The sequence below is a fragment of the Colobus angolensis genome, unplaced genomic scaffold, assembly GCF_000951035.1.
Source record: "Colobus angolensis palliatus isolate OR3802 unplaced genomic scaffold, Cang.pa_1.0 Scaffold127, whole genome shotgun sequence".
NCBI classification, from domain to species: domain Eukaryota; kingdom Metazoa; phylum Chordata; class Mammalia; order Primates; family Cercopithecidae; genus Colobus; species Colobus angolensis.
In genome coordinates this window covers 819000-835905 of record NW_012113919.1, presented here as the reverse complement: position 1 = coordinate 835905, position 16906 = coordinate 819000, and the positions used below count along the sequence as shown (strand labels likewise).

Genomic DNA, 16906 nt, shown 5'->3' with positions numbered 1-16906 from the left:
ATATAAAGGGGAGTGTTTTAAGGAGTATTAACTCACAGAAGTAACAGGAGAGATGTATATATAAAGGGGAGTGTTTTAAGGAGTATTAACTCACATGATCACAAGGTTCCACAGTAGGCCATCTGCAAGGTGAGGAGCAAGGAAGTCAGTCTAAGTCCCAAAGCTGAAGAACCTGGAGTGTGATGTTTGAAGGCAGGAAGCATCTGGTACAAAAGAAAGATGTAGGCTGGGAGGCTAAGCCAGTCTAGTCTTTTCACATTCTTTTGCCTGCTTTTATTCTGGCTGCAATGGCAGTTGATTAGATTGTACCCACACAGATTAACCGTGGGTCCACCTTTCCCAGTCCACTGACTCAAATGTTAATCTCCTTTGGCAAAACCCTCACAGACACAGACAGGAACAATACTTTCCATCCTTCAATCCAATCAAGTTGACACTCAGTGTTAACCACCACAAATGCAGATTAAAAGAAAGATACATGAAAGTAACTTATCCATCTTACCGAGAATGATAAAAATTAGTAGAACCTATTTTATAGTAGGTTTCTACTTCCCAGTTTGTATTGATTTTTACATAGGTTGAATACTGTATTCTAATTTTAAGATGAAAAAAGAGTATTTTGAATCACTAGACTTTCTCTGCTTGGCTCTTCAATGTGCTATATAGGAGAGATGTATTCTTTGATTAAAACTAAAAGAAGAAAGAGATAAGGCTATGAAATAAAGACTCTCATTAATCTGGTAACCTCTCTACTTTTTAGCGTATCTCAATTAAAATCACCTTAATATAGGCCTAATTATCGTCTTCTTAGAGCAAGGAATTTTAAGTATAAGACAGGGTACAAGAGAAAGCCTTACTGCTAGATTTTGGTACCTACAGAACAGAAGAGTGTTTAACACCAATATTTCAAATTGTCTTCTTTTTTGGCATCCTGCAATTAATTTTGTATTGAAGACTACATATTGTAAACAGAGAACAGGTGAGAGGTAAGTCTTTCTATTGTTGTAATGGGGTTGTAGGAATGATCACACCTTCTCAAATGTGGGAGTCCTCAGCAAAACAAAATTATAAATGATTACCTATGAAAAAGAATAATCTCAACATTAATTTTCTTGAAATTACTAGTATTGATGTATATCTGGGAACATTTTAATTTTCTGGGGTATATGTAAGCCAGTGCAAAGACTCTCCCGATTAGAGGGCTTGTTTGATGCACAAATGCCTAAGCAGATATCTTTACTCTAGAAATAAAGGGAATCATTAAAGGCTTTTGAATGAAAAAAAAAAATGGAAGGTCAGAAAAAATAAACTAATTTATTTTAATAATTTAATAATAGCAATGTATTTAATTCTCATTGTGCATTGATTCAATTTTATCTACATTTAAGACAATTCTGTGAATGAGGTATTATGATCCTTATTTAACAGATGAAGAAATTGAGCCTTGGACAAACTAGGTTGTAAATCATATCACACACTTAATGCTAGAGCTGGGATTAAAACTATGTGAGTCTAAAGTCAAAGCCTCTCTTCTTATTTACATAATTGTATTCAATGATAACACAATGTTGCAGAATAATTTTCTATGGGTCTCTGATATTTCTGCACGTTGAGGAGTAATTCTCCATGGGTCTTTAATATTTCTGCATGTTTTTCAAGCAACAGAACTGGTTATCTTTTATCCAGACTGTCTTCTCAAGGTGGATTGTATAAACAACAGTGCTGGAAGATAAAGATAATGTGTCTCTCTGAAGCAAAAACATATGTTGACTTTAACTTCCAATAAATGTCTTCATGCAAGGCAGGAATTTGTATTTTTTAAGTTTTGGGGATTTAGCTAAGACCCCAATTCACTGGAGGCATAGAATTCACCTGGGTCTTTTGCGTCTCCACCATAACATTTGGGAAGCATTGGGAACCTATGGAAGTGTGAGGATGACACTGCTTGCTGTGTTTAGAATAATAAAGCACTATGTTTCTGACCTAGGAGTCACTAGTCTTCTGCCTAACTCACAGACAATGTGTCAGGCTATCTTCTTTGCTTGCAAATAGGATAAAATCTTAAACTCTCCATAGCCATTGACAGATATTTTTGGTAGAATTCACAGATCTTAATTGTACAAAAAGATAAATGCACCCCTGAGTGGTAGATATTCATGAATAAACATTCTGTATAAGAACAAAATATGCCAGATAATGAACTATCCATATCCTAGAGGAGAGTCAATTTTCATCCTTTTTCTTCCTTCAACTTCATACTAATGACTTTTAAAAAATGCTTACACAAGCTCATCAATATCATCACTTATTATAAGTAATTTTTCAAAACATTTCACCTAAGAATAGTTCCTATAAATTTTCTATAATTTCTCTACATTTTGATTTTTCTGACCATTATTATAAAACTTTATAATAAGCTTTATAATTGTTAGATTATTATTAAGATCTAAATATGTATGCAGTATATAAGGTAAGCAAAGCTTGAAAAAAATCACCATTCTTCTAAAGCATTCCTTTAAAATCTCACATCCACGGAAAGAGAATACTGACATATCGTATTATGCATTCCACTGATGATGAACTATGTATATAAGTTAAAGACTCTATACCAACAACCTAGACTTGTACAATTAAAATGTTGTAAAATATTTTATACAGCCAAATTCTGTAGAAGTGTTTCAAGTAAAGGTGTTATAAAAGTTTACTTTCAAGTAAAAGTGTTAGCAGTGATAACAGTCACCACTACTGTCCACTGTATGTCACCACATGAAGATTTCTTAGAGTTACTATCAGTTTAGATGTATAGAAACTCTTTTCCTTTCAGTGTGTAAAGCTGAATGTTGTAAAGTGTTTCTCTTTTATTTAAAAAATAAGACATTTTTTTTTAGATGGACTTGCTCTGTCACCAGGTTGGAGTGCAGTGGCATGGTCTCAGCTCACTGCAACCTCCGCCTCCCAGGTTCAAGTGATTCTCTTGCCTCAGCCTCCCGAGTAGCTGAGACTACAGGCGTCCACCACCGCGCCAGGCTAATTTTTTGTATTTTTAGTTGAGATGGGGTTTCACCATGTTGGTCAGGATGGTTTCGAACTCTTGAACTCGTGATCCACCTGTCTCAGCTGGGATTTTGCCACACCCGGCAAAAAATAAGACTCTTTGAGTGGTAACAGGACATATAGGTAAACATAGACAGCCATAAAGGGCTGGAATTACCTTACATATTTTTTGAGAACAAAGATCAAGTGATTGAATTTTTAAATGTGATGTTAGTAAAAATCTTTAGAGTCAAAATAAAGAAAGAACTCAGATAATGTTACTGTTGACATCGTTCCCGTTAATTATTGGCATTGTTAACTGAGAACACTGAGTTATTTTAATTGAGCAAATCTGGACTTGCATGATATATTACTGTCATAATACGAAAAAGAAAATATGAGATTTCTATTTTTTCTAATTTGCTTTTTATTTTATCACTTTTTTCTATATGTTATTTTCTGCCACATTTTCTATTTCTAAGAAAAATACTCTGCTATCACATGCATTATGTTTTCATGTTTAAGAGCACATTGTTTTCTGAATTTTCATTATTTTTATCATTCTTTCTTTCCTCCTACCTTTGTTTTCTTCCTCCTTTCTTCCTTCCATCCTTCGTGTATCAAAATTGAGATATATCTATATAGATATAATTTGCATATCTATTTATATATATTTAATTTACATTTTCCACCCTCAGGATATATGTTACTTTCTATAAATCTATTTTTAATTTTTGTGACCACGTAGTAGGTGTATATATTTATGGAGTGCATGAGATTTTTTGGTTCAGGCATGCAATGTGAAATAACCACATTATGGAGAATGGGGAATCCATCTTCTCAAGAATGTATCCTTTGCATTACACACCATCCAATCACACAATTTAAGTTATTTTAAAATGTATCATTAAGTTGTTAGTTACCATAGTCAGCCTGTTGTGCTATCAAATAGAAGGTCTTCTTCATTCTTTCTAAATCTTGTCTGTTGTAACCATTAACTATCCCCCTCTCTCCAACAACCTGACACTACAGTTCTCAACCTTTGGTAACCATCCTTCTACTCTCTGTCTCCATGAGTTCAATTGGTTTGATTTTTAGATCTCACAAGTAAATGAGAACAGGCACTATTTGTCTCTCTATACTTGCCTTATTTCACTTAGCATAATGATTTTCAATTCCCTCCATGTTGTTTCAAATGACAAGATTTCATTCTTTTTTATGGCTAAATAGTGCTCCATTGTGTATATGTACCATATTATCTTTATCCATTCATCTGTTAAAGGACACTTAGGTTGCTTCTAACTCTTAGCTATTAGAGTGCAGATATCTTTTTGATATATTGATGTATTTTTTTGTGGATATATACCCAGCGATGGTATGCTGAATCATATGGTAGCTCAATTTTCAGATTTTGAGAAACCTAGGAACTGTTATCAATAGTGACTGTACTAACTTACATTCCCACCAATAGTGTATGATGGTATTTTTTTCTCCACATCCTTCACAGTATTTGTTATTGCCTGTCATTTGGATAAAATCCATTTTAACTGGAGTGAGATGATATCACATTTTAGTTTTGATTCACATTTCTTTATGAGCCATGATGCCAAGCTCCTTTTCATATGCCTGTTTGCCATTTGTATAGGTTCTTTTGAAAATTGCTTATTCAAATCTTTTGCCTACTTTTGATCAAATTATGAGATTCTTTTGGTTATACAGTTGTTTGAACTCCTTATATGTTCTGGATACCAATCCCTTGTCAGATGGATAGTTTGCAAATATTTTCTATCACTGTGAGAGTTGCCTTTTCACTCTGTAGATTGTTTCTTTGACTGTGTGAAAGCTTTTAACTTGTGATCACATTTGTCCATTTTTGCTTTGGTTGCATATGCTTGTAGGGTATTGTGCATTAAATTTTTGGCCAAACCAATGTCCTGAAGATTTTCTCCAATTTTTTTGTAGTAGTTTCATAGCTTGAGGTCTCAGATTTAAGTCTTTAATCCATTTTAATTTGATTTTGTATATGGTGGCAGACAGGGGTCTAGTGTCATATTTCTGCATATGGATATCTACTTTTCCCAGCTTCATTTATTGAAGACACTGTCTCCCCAGGGTATGTTCTTGGCACCTCTGTCGAAAATGAATCCACTGTGTAGATTTGTTTCTGGATTCTCTATTCTGTTTGATTGGTCTATGTGTCTGTTTTATGCCAGTTCCATGCTGTTTTGGTTGGTATCACCTTGTAGTATAATTTGGAGTCAGGTAATGTAATTCCTCCAGTTTTGTTCTTTTTGTTTAGGATAGCTTTGGCTATTCTGGGTTCTTTGTGGTCCCTAAGATTATTTTTTCTATTTATGTGACAAATGTCATTGGTATTTTCATAGTGATTGCATTGAATCTGTAGACATTGCATTAGTCTGTTCTCCCAATGCTAATAAAGACATATTTGAGACTGGGTAATTGTAAAAGAAAAAAGATTTAATTGACTCACAGTTCAGCATGTCTGGGGAGGCCTCAGGAAACTTATAATCATGGCAGGAAAGAAAGCAAACATTCTTCTTCACAAAGAAGCAGCAAGGAAAAGTGCAGAGCAAAGCAGGGGAAAAACCAGTTATAAAACCATCAGATCTCATGAGTACCTACTATCATGAGAACAGGATGGAAGTGACTGAACTCACAATTCAATTACCTCACACTTGGTCCTTCTCAAGACACGTGCGGATTATGGGAAATACAATTCAAGATGAGATTTGCATCGGGACAAAACCAAATTACATCATTCTGCCTCTGGCCCCTACCAAATCTCATGTCTTCACGTTTCAAAACATAAGCATGCCTTTCCAACGGTCCCCCAGAATCTTAGCTCATTTCAGCATTAACTCAAAAGTTCAAGTCCAATGTCTCATCTGAGACTAGGCAAGTCCCTTCCACCTATGAGCCTGTAAAATCTAAAGCAAGTTAGTTACTTCCTAGATACAATGGGAGTATAGGCATTGGGTAAATATGCCCATTCCAAAATGAAGAAATTAATGAAAACAAAGGGGCTACAGGCCATATGAAATCCAAAATCCAACAAGAGAGTAAGTGAATCTTAAAGTTACAAAATAATCTCCTTTGACTTCATGTCTCACATCCAAATTACACTGATGCAAGAAGTAAGTTCGCATGGCCCTGAGCAGCTCCACCCCTGTGGCTTTGCAGGATACAGCCCACCTCCTGACTGCTTTCACAGACTGGTGTTGAGTGTCTGCCGCTTCTCCAGGAGCATGGTGCAATCTGTTGGTGTATCTACCTTTCTAGGATCTGGAGGATGGTGTCCCTCTTGTCACAGCTCCACTAGGCAGCACCTAAGTGGGAACTCTTTGTGGGGCTCTGACCCCACATTTATCTTCCACACTGTCCTAGCAGAGGTTCTCCAAGAGGTTCTCTGCACCTGTAGCAAACTTCTGCCTGGACATCCAGGCATTTCCATACATCCTCTGAAATCTAGGTGGAGGTTCCCAAACTTCAGTTCCTGACTTCTGTGCCCCTAAAGACCCAACACCACATGGAATCTGCCAAGGTCTGGGGCTTGCATCCTCCAAAGCAATAACCTGAGCTGTACATTGGCCCCTTTTAGCCACAGTTAGAGGTGAAGCAGCTGGGATTCAGGATACTATGTACCAAAGATGCACAGAGCATGGGGTCCCTGGCCTGTCTCATGAAACCATTTTTCCTTCCTAGACCTCCAGACCTGTGACAGGAAGGTCTGGCATGCCTAGAGACATTTTTTCCATTGTCTTTGTAATTAACATTTGGTTCCTTGTTACTTAGGCAAATTTCTGGAGCAGGCTTGAATTTCTCCCCAGAAAAATGGGTTTTTCTTTACTCTCACATAATCAGGCTGCAAATATTCCAAACTTTCATTTTCAACTTTTTCTTGAATGCTTTGCCACTTAGAAATTTCTTCTGTCAGCTACCCTAAATCATCTCTCTCAGTTTCAAAGTTCCACAGATCTCTAGGGCAGAGGCAAAATGCCACCAGTTTCTCTGCATAGCAAGTGTAAACTTTACTCTAGTTCTCAAAAAGGCCCTGATCTCCATCTGAGACCACCTCAGCCTGGACTTTATTGTCTATATTACTATCAGCATTTTGCTCAAAGCTACTCAACAAGTCTCTAGGAAGTTCTAAACTTTCCCACATCTTCCTGTTTTCTAAGCTCTAAAAGTCTCTAGAAAGTTCAAAACTTTCCTACATTTTTCTATCTTCTTCTGAGCCCTTCAAACTGTTCCAGCCTCTGCCTGTTACCTAGTTCCAGTCGCCTCCACATTTTGGGGTATCTTTACAGCAGCACCCCACTCCCTCAGTACGAATTAATTGTATTAGTGTGTTCTTACACTGCTAATAAAGACATACCTAAGAGTGGGTAATTTATAAAGGAAATAAGTTTAATTGACTCACATTTCAGCATGGCTCAAGAGGCCTTAGGAAACTTACAATCATGGCAGAAGGGGAAGCAAACATGTCCTTCTTCATATGGTGGCAGCAGGAATTGTAGAGTGAAGTGAGGGAAAAGCTTCTTATAAAACAATCAGACTAGTGAGAACTCACTCACTGTCATGAGAACAGCATGGAGGTAACATCCCACAGGATTCAATTACCTCACACTGGGTCTCTCCCACAGCACTTGGGGATTATGGGAACTACATACAATTCAAAATGAAATTTGGGTGGGTACGCAACCAAACCATATCAGACATTTTAACAATACTAATTCATCTAATCTATGAACATGGCATATTTTTCCTTTTTTATTGGTGTCCAATTCAATTTTTTTATCAGTGTTTTACAGTTTTCATTATAGAGTTCTTTCCCTTTGTTAGTTAATTCCCAGGCATTTAATTTTTTTTTAATTTTTTTATTTTATTTTATTTATTTATTTTTTTTTTCGAGACAGTGTCTCTCTCTGCTGCCCAGGCTGGAATACAGTGGCGTAACCTTGGCTCACCACAACCTCTGCCTCTTGGGTTCAAGCGACTCTCCTGCCTCAGCCTCCTGAGCAGCTGGGATTACAGGCACATGCCACAACGCCTGGCTAATTTTTTGTATTTTTAGTAGAGACAGGGTTTCATCATGGTGGTCAGGTTGGTCTCGAACTCCTGACCTGAAGATCCCCCACCTTGGCCTCCCAAAGTGCTGGGATTACAGGCATGAGCCACCCCGCCCCACCCTAGGCATTTAATTTTATGTGTGGCTATTGTAAATGGGATTATCTTTTTAAAAATCTTTTTCCAAATTCCTCACTGTTGGCACATAGAAATGCTATTAACTTTTGTATGTTGAGCTTGTATTCTGCAACTTTGCTGAATTTATCAATTCTAAAAATTTTCTTATGCAGTCTCTAAAATTTTCTAAATGTAGGTTTATATCATCTTGAATTAGGGATAGTTTGACTTCTTCCATTCCAATTTGGATGCCCTACATTTCTTTCTCTAGTCTAACTGCTTTAGCTAGGATTTCCAGTACTATGTTAAATAGCACTGGTGAAAGTAGGCATCCTTGTCATGTTCCAGATCTCAGAGGAAAAGCTTTCAGTTTTTCCCTATTTAGTCTGATACGAGCTGAACGTGTTTTGTGTACTGCTCTTATTATGCTAAGGTATGTTGCCTCTACGCTTAGTTTTTTAAGGTTTTATCACGCAGAGATGTCAAATTTTATCAACTGCTTTTTCATCATAAATTGAAATTATCCTATGGTTTTATCCTTCATTCTGGTTTTATAATGTATCACATTGAGTGATTTGCATGTGTTGAACCATACTTACGTCCCAGGGATAAATCCCCCTTTGTCATAATGAATGATATTTCTAACGTTTGCTGAATTCAGTTTGCTAGTATCTTCTTGAGGATTTTTGTGTTAATATTCGCCGCAGATATTGGCCTGTGGTTTTCTATTTTTTGATGTATTTTTGTCCAGTTTTAGTATCAGGGTAATACTGGCCTTGGAAAATGAGTTTGGAAGTATTCCCTCCTCCTCTATTTTTTGGAATTGTTTGAGTAAGATTTGTATTCATTCCTTAGGTGCTTGGTAAAATTCAGCAGGAAACCCAGCAGTTCCTGGGCTTTCTTTACTGGGAGACATTTTATTATGGCTTTAATCTTGTTACTTGTTATTGGTTTGTTCAGGTTTTGGATTTCTTCCTGGTTTTTCTTTATAGTTTGTATATAGTTAGGGAATTGTTCATATCCTCTAGATTTTCCAATTTATTGGCATATAGTTGCTTATAGTAGACGCTAATGATCATTTAAATAACTGAAGTATCAGTTGTAATGTCTCCTTTTTCCCTTCTGATTTTATTTATTTGAATCTTCCTTTTTTCTTAGTTCAGCTAAAGGTTTGTCATTTTGTTTAACTTTTCAAAAAACCAACTTTTTGTTTCATTGATCTTTTGTATTCTTTTCTTCATTTCAATTTCATTTATTTTTCCTCTGTCCTTTTTCTTCTACTAATTTTGGGTTTGGTTTGCTCTTGCTTTTCTAGTTCTTTGAGATGCATCATTAGATTCTTTGTCAGGTGTTTTTCCTCTTTTTTTTTTAATGTAAGCACTTATAACTGTGAGTTCTCCTTTTAGTAGTGTTTCTGCTATATCCAAAATGTTCTGGCATATTGTGTTTCCATTATTATTCGTTTCAAGACCTTTTTCAACTTCCTTCTTAATTTCTTCATAAACCCACCGGTCATTCAGAACATATTGTTTAATTTTTGTTTATTTGTATAGTTTCCATAATTCCACTTGTTATTAATTTCTAGTTTTATTCATTTGTGGTCAGAGAAGATACTTGATATTACATCAATTTTTTGAACGTTTTAAAACTTGTTTTGTGACCTAACATACGGCCTACCTTTGAGAATGATCCATGTGCTAAGGAAAAGAATGTTCACTCTTTAGTTATTGGATGAAATGTTCTAAATATTCTGTAAATATCTATTAGATCCATTTGGTCAATAGTGCAAATTAAGTCTGATGTTTCTTTTTTTTTTCTTTATATAAACAGTTTATTTACTCTAAACAGCAACACAGACAAAACGCCATATAAACACAAAGGAAGTGGCGCAGAATCGAGATGCTGACCTGGGGTCTGAGGCTCAGAAGCAGCACAGCCCAGGTTCTAGAGAGGAGCGGCAGGAGGGAGGGTGCATTTCCATACAGCCAGCCGGGGCCAAGTGCAGCTCTGCATGGTGAGAAGCATGCCTGCATCCCAGAGCGAGGACTCGCTGCTGGGGGACTTACCCAAGTATAAAAGTTTATAATTTTACAGCAGTTGAAATAATGACATCAATATTAAAATAAAAGCGAGTTTTACATAACAATCAAAAATACAAAAGACCGAAGGAAGAGACCCTGTATGGAAAGGGGCAATTCAGCGAATTGAGACCGCGCACCCACGGCGGCAAGGGAAGATGGCGCCCGTCCAACCCCCTCAGGTGACTCGCCATTGTAGGGAGCAACTTTAGATTCGCAAAAATGTTGTAAACAACTTCTTGCCAAATCAATCCCTTCCTTTTGAGGATGCCACAAGGTCGCTGCTTATGAGGGCGTAAACTTCGTGGCTTGTGTTCGGACCCTTTTCTCGTACTCCACTCTGTTTTGGCAGTAAATCGTGTAGGCCTCTGCTTGAGCTGGATCTTGGATATTTGGTTCATTTAGAAGTTCCTGTATTCCTAATAGGATCTGTTTGATTGTGATGGCTGGCCTCCAGTCCTTGTCCTCCTCTAAGATGGACAGGCACACTGTCCCCGAGGGGTACACATTCGGGTGAAATAACGGTGGTTCGAATTTACATTTTGGTGGTGAAGATGGATAATCATCTTTGAAAAGCACCCGCAGTTTAAACAAGCCTCCTTCCCACAGAGTCCCTTTCTTTCCTGGAATGGCGCACTCCCAGTTCATGAGGTTCATCGTGCCATCGGGATTTTTTGTTGGGACAGCTACGAAACCAAACGGGTGGTCTTTCCTCCATGCTTTCCTCTCCTGGGCGAGTCTGCTGAGGGCGATCCCCGACATGTTCAGAGTCCCTCGGGCGGCCGCGGCCCCGGCCCCGGCGAGCGTCGCCGACAGGTGGAAGACCGAGCGGGGCGGCGGCGGCGGCGCTTCCCTTTGTCTCGGGACTTCCCTCCGGAGCTCGCTCTGCGCGCAGCCCGAGCAGCTCCGAGAAGTCTGATGTTTCTTTGCTGATTTTCTGTCTGGAAGATTTGTCCAGAGCTGGAAGTAGGATCTTGAAGTCTCCATCTATTATTGTAATAGGGCCTCTCTCTCTCTCTCCCTCTCTGTCTGTCTTTAGATCCAGTAATAATTTCTTTATACATCTGGGTACTCCAGTGTTGGGTGCAAGCATATTTAAAACTGTTATATTGTCTTGCTGAATTGACCCCTTTATCATTGCATAATGATCACCTTTGTCATTTCTTATAGTTTTTGCCTTGAAATATATTATTATGTCTGATTTAAGTAGAGTTACTCCTGCCTTTTTTTTTTTTTTGTGGTTTCCACTAACATGGAATCTTTTTCTATCTCTGTATTTTCAGTCTACTTGTGTCTTTATATGGGAAGTATGTTTGTTGTAGGCAACAGACCAATATGTCTTGTTTTGTAATCCATTCAACTACATATTAAAATAATTCATTTAACTACTTACTATTAGATTAGAAAGTTTAGTCCACTTAAATTCAATGTTATTATTGGTAAGTAAGGACTTAATCCTGCCATTTTGTTATTTGTTTTCTGGTTGTTTTCTAGTATCTTCTTTTTTGTTTTTCATTCCTGTCTTTCTTTAGTGAAGATAATTTTCTATAATAAGAAAATTTAGTTTCTTGCTTTTAAATTTTTGTGTATGTATTCATTGTATGTTTTTTGGTTTGAAGTTATGATAAGACTTTCAAGTATTTTATGTTTCCATTTTATCAAATAGGCTTTGGGCTTTGTTATCTTTTTATATTAAATGGTTATCTCAAAAGCCAGGTGCTCCTGGGCAATTTATATTGAAGAATGAAGCACTATAATTCTGCTTAGAATCTCTGTTAATCACACATCAGGCCCACCGCCATATCTGAATGGGTCAGGACCAATCAGTACCATTGGAGAATTCTTTGATTGTAGTTACTTTTACTTCATCATTGGTTCCATCATAATATGCTTTGCTATTATCTATGTAAGTATTGAAAACAGGAATGAGTGCTAGGTATCAAATCATTTGGATCAAACCATCTTAGTTTATCTTCCTTTAAGTGGAATTATCTATTTTATCTCATTTTATATGAAATTAGGAAAGTCCAGGCATTGTGGACCTTTTCCAATACTAGAGAATGTATTCTATTATTTTCAATGGACAAAAAATAAAGTCAATGAAAAGAACTTGCATATTGTATATTTTCTTCATTATTGGACAAAAGTAAAGCTTTTGTACGCTTTCTCTGCCTTATAAACCTTTACATGATAATAAATAATTCAGTTGCATATAAATTGGCACATGGAATAAATCATACAATGCAAAAGGGAGGTTAACAGAGTATAAATAATGTGTATGATTAATACATAAATAAAAAGAAATAAGAGACTGTATTATAATCGAAAGAAGTCACTTTTCTTCTCTCTTTTTAGTTCTGTATTTTAAATGGTAGAATTAAGCTGCCTCACTCATTTCTTTAATATACATTCACCCATATTAAACTGAAGGACTTTGAGACTACAGAAATGGATTTCTTCAAAAAGACTCCTCCAATTTACATCAGATACTCAAAGTTCAGTTGAGGATCAATGCTTCTATTACTGGAGAGGCTCTATCACTTTCTGGAAATAATAGTTCCTGGAATGGTGAAACAGTTCCCATTTGATATTGGTGGTAAACTAGAATTTATGACTTATCCTTGTTGGCACTGAGAGCCCATTTTTCCTCTCCAGTGTGACCACTGTCTTGACCAGAAAGAATAAGTTTTCACTATTTAGCCAAGTGCATTTGAGAAGGTTGCCAGGGTTTAGGAGGCACTTATGTAGCCCTTCTTTAGTTTCACACACAAGGAAGGAGCAGATAACATTTACTATGAATAAATCAATAAGACTGATGCACTAGAAATGTAGTTTGAAAGGGCAGCAGCCTTCTAAAAGCTTTGAAAGCTAACTTTTAACTTTAGAGAGAGGGTTGAAAGTTGAAATTCACATAGTGGTATTATAGCCATTATCTTTTTTCATGTTATAAAAGAACTATAACTCACTAGGACTAGAAGCAACAGAAACAGCCTTTCCAAGAGATGAAGAAACATAACAATTGCTCTGTAGCACTTCAAGATATTTTGTTACTTCTGTAAAAACAAAAACTACTTATTTTATGAACTGTCCGTATATTGGTCTGGTATTAGAACAAGCCTTAACATATGACAATAATTGTAACAGAAGTAGGAAAGTAGAGTCATTATATTTAAAACGCAATTCTATACAACATAGACTTCCCTTTATAAAATAAGAAAATAGATAATTCATATTGCTACCCAATAACACATTATTTTCTGATAAAATAATAATCACAAGATGCACTTTGTTGAGACTATTTATAAAGCAATAATCTGTCGCAGTGATTGTGTTATTTGGTTTGCAGCCCTTATATGGGAATACTGGAATTCTACCTTCAAACAAATTTCCTGGGATGAATATTTGAGACCTTGGTAGTTGTAAATAAAAACTAAGTGAACAGCAATAGAAATCAGACTGCTTCATTTTCTTATACAGACGAAATGTGTATTTGAGGTTTCTCTGTGTGGTTAGTAGATTGATTTTTAACCACAAGATAATTCCAACAGATTGTAATATTCTGCTTATTTTCTGGTTTATTTCTTACAGAAGGAGTAATAATAATAGTTCACGTAGAGAGAAAGTGCAAGTAGAGAGCTTGAATAGAGAGTAGAATTGAAAAGCCAAGATATTTGTGGGTTTTGTTCATCTTTTGAAAATTATGTTTAAAACTTGCTGCCATACTATTTATAATATATAAAATATTTAAACCAGCATTTTAGATTTTGGAGAAATGAAACAAGTGGGGAGGTTGTGGAAAGTATAATACAGGTTAAAGATGTGGCTTCTTTCTTCTAAGAATCTTACAACGCAATGGAAAAATGAGAGAAGTGCATACATCAGACAAGAATAATTAATATAGAGAACTACAAAGCATGGATTGAGAATGGAGAAAGCCAGGTTTTATGTTGCCATGTTGAATGCATTTATAAGGCACAGATATTTCCACTACACCTTAAAATCCCCTACAACTAATTGGAAGTGATAAGATCAAACAATAAGAGACTGAGTGTTGTGTTATGCCAACAGCAATTTGTTTGGAGGAAAAAAAAAGGAATGATTCAGGGGAAATTCAGATGTACCTCAATCAGGAAAAATTTTATGACATTTCCAGTTAAAAATCTCCTTTCTATCACCTAAGTTTACTACCCCTGCTATATAATTTATCTTTCCTTTTTTCTTCACTTAGGAAATTTTTTTCTGTATTCTCCTTAACAACCCAGTTTTTATTCCCAGTGACATGGGAATAAGTAGCTGAGCAAACAGGAACTTAGAGATTAGTAGAACAATGAACATTTACTAAAGTAAGCTATCTGGGCACCTTATGCCCCCCAAGAACTGATCCTAAGGAGCTCATAAATTTATTCATTCCAGCAAAATATATGTCTCCCTAGGGTTCACATTTGCTACTAAAATTTGAAGAACTTCTCCATATATTACATAGACATTAAAAATCCCTAACATCCAAATTGATATGTGTATTTATCAGGAGTGGGGGATGCTAGTTAGAAATGTCCTGGCACATTTTTCTAGGATGTAAAACTTATTCATGTAATGATTGTTGGTAAGCCAAGGTCTCTTGGAAATGAAATTACTGTGCTACAGGAAAAAAATCTCTTTATCTCTTTCTGAAAGCAAAATTATTCTAGCTGTTGAATATAATATAGATAGTCAGTGAAAATCCAGATTCAAAAGAGTGAGTCTATTAAGCGCTTTTAGAGAAAGGATGATAGGTGGAAGAAAACATTGACAAGGGGATTGTAAGTGTGGAATTTGAGTAGCTGTCACATACTTAAAATCTATAGAACTCTGTGACTTGGCTAAATGTCTTAGTCTGTTTAAGACTGTTGCTGCCAATAATACTTGAGACTGGGTAATGCATAAAGAAAAGGAGCTTATTTGGCTCAAAATTCAGGTGTTTTGAGTCAAAGATTGGGCAGCTACATTTAGTGAGGGCCTCAAGCTGCTTCAACTCATGGCAGAAAGCAGAAGGGAAGCAGTTGTGTGTGAAGAGATCATATGGTAAGAAAGGAAACGAGAGGAAAGCTGAGGAAGCAGACTCTTTTTAACAACCTGCTCTCTCAAGAAATACTACATCATCCTTGTGAGAGCAAGAACTTGCTCCCCTCTGTGGGAATGAGGGCATTAATCTATACATGAGAAATTTGTCTGTATGACTCAAACACTTACCATGAGGCTCTATCTCCCAATACCCCCATATAGAGGATCAAATTTCAACATGCATTTTGGAAGAGAAAATTCATATCCAAACCATATAATTCTGCCCTTGGGTCCCCAAAACTCACGTCCTTCTCACATGCAAAATGCAATCAGTCATATCTTCTCAATAGTACCAGAAGTCTTAACTTGTTCTAGCACCAACTTAAAAGCCTCAAAGTCGAGCTCTGACCTTATAAAATCAAAAATAAGCTATTTACTTTCAAGATACAATGGTGGAATAGACAGAGTGTAGACATTCCTATTCAAGAGGAGAGAAAGAAACTGAAAGAAGATAGAAGTAATAGACCCCTAATGCAAGCAAGTCTGAAACTCAGCAGTGTAAACATTAAATATGAAAGTTCCAGAATAATATCCTTTGACTTCATGTCCCACATCCTGGTCACACTGGTGCAAGGGATAGTCTCCCAGGGCCTCTGGCAGCCTCATCTCTTGACTTTGCTAATAGGAATCCATTTGGCTGTTTTCATGGGTTCCACCTACATGCCTACAGCTTTTCCAGGCTGAGGTCAGATGATTCCAGTTACTACAATTCTAGGGTTCCAGCAGCATCCCCTCCCTGGGCACTGCCCTGGTGGGAACACACTGCAGTGTCTCCTACCCTAAATTTCCTCTCAGTATTGCCCTAACAGAGATTTTCTGGACTCGCTCAGTCTCTGTGACAAGTCTCTACCTGGGCCTGCAGGTTTCTCTGTACATTTTTTGAAACCTCAATGGAGGAAGCCATCTCTCCATAGTTCCTGCATTTCATGTGCCTGCAGAATTAAGACTATCTAGACTCCAAAGCTTCCTACTTGTGCCCTTGCAAGTAGTGACATGAGCCTCACCTGGGGCAACATGAGCCATCGCTGCTCCATCTGGAGTGGCCGGGTTGCAGAGAGTGATATCCTAAGACATCTCAAGGCAGTGGTGCCCTGAGTCAGTCCCCTGAAAACATTATGTTCTCCTAGTCTTCTGGGCCTGTGATGCGAGGGGTGGTCTAGAATATTTTTGAAATATCTTCAGGGCTTTTTTCCTACAGTTTTGACTATTAGCACTTGGATTCCTTTTATCTGTACTAATTCCTTTAGCAAAGAGTCCTAGTCATTTACCCTTGCCTCCCTCTTTTGAAAATGCTCTTCCATTCTCTACCAAATGCCCAAGCTGTGAATTTCACAAATGTTTACACTCTTCTTCCCTTTTAATTGTAAATGCTGCCTTCAGTTTATCCCTTTGTTGTTGTAACTCAATGTAAGCTGTTAAAAGTAGCCACACAGCTCCTTGATTGCTTTGCTGCTTAGAAATTTCTTCTATTAGGTATACTAGTTCATACC

The 16906-nt window shown here is 36.9% G+C and overlaps 1 pseudogene across 2 annotated transcripts in view; it reads right to left on the bottom strand.

The window, feature by feature from the left end:
- The window catches only part of LOC105505581, a 13531-nt pseudogene extending 2303 nt beyond the window's left edge, over positions 1 to 11228 (bottom strand). Inside the window, exon 1 of one of the 2 annotated variants that reach the window (XR_001000769.1) lies at positions 10091 to 11221. The product of XR_001000769.1 is annotated as an SUMO-conjugating enzyme UBC9 pseudogene, transcript variant X2 (transcript). Of the gene's footprint in view, positions 1 to 10054 lie in introns of those variants that run through there. The other variant, XR_001000768.1, reaches the window with a different exon arrangement.
- Positions 11229 to 16906: the final 5678 nt, after the last annotated feature.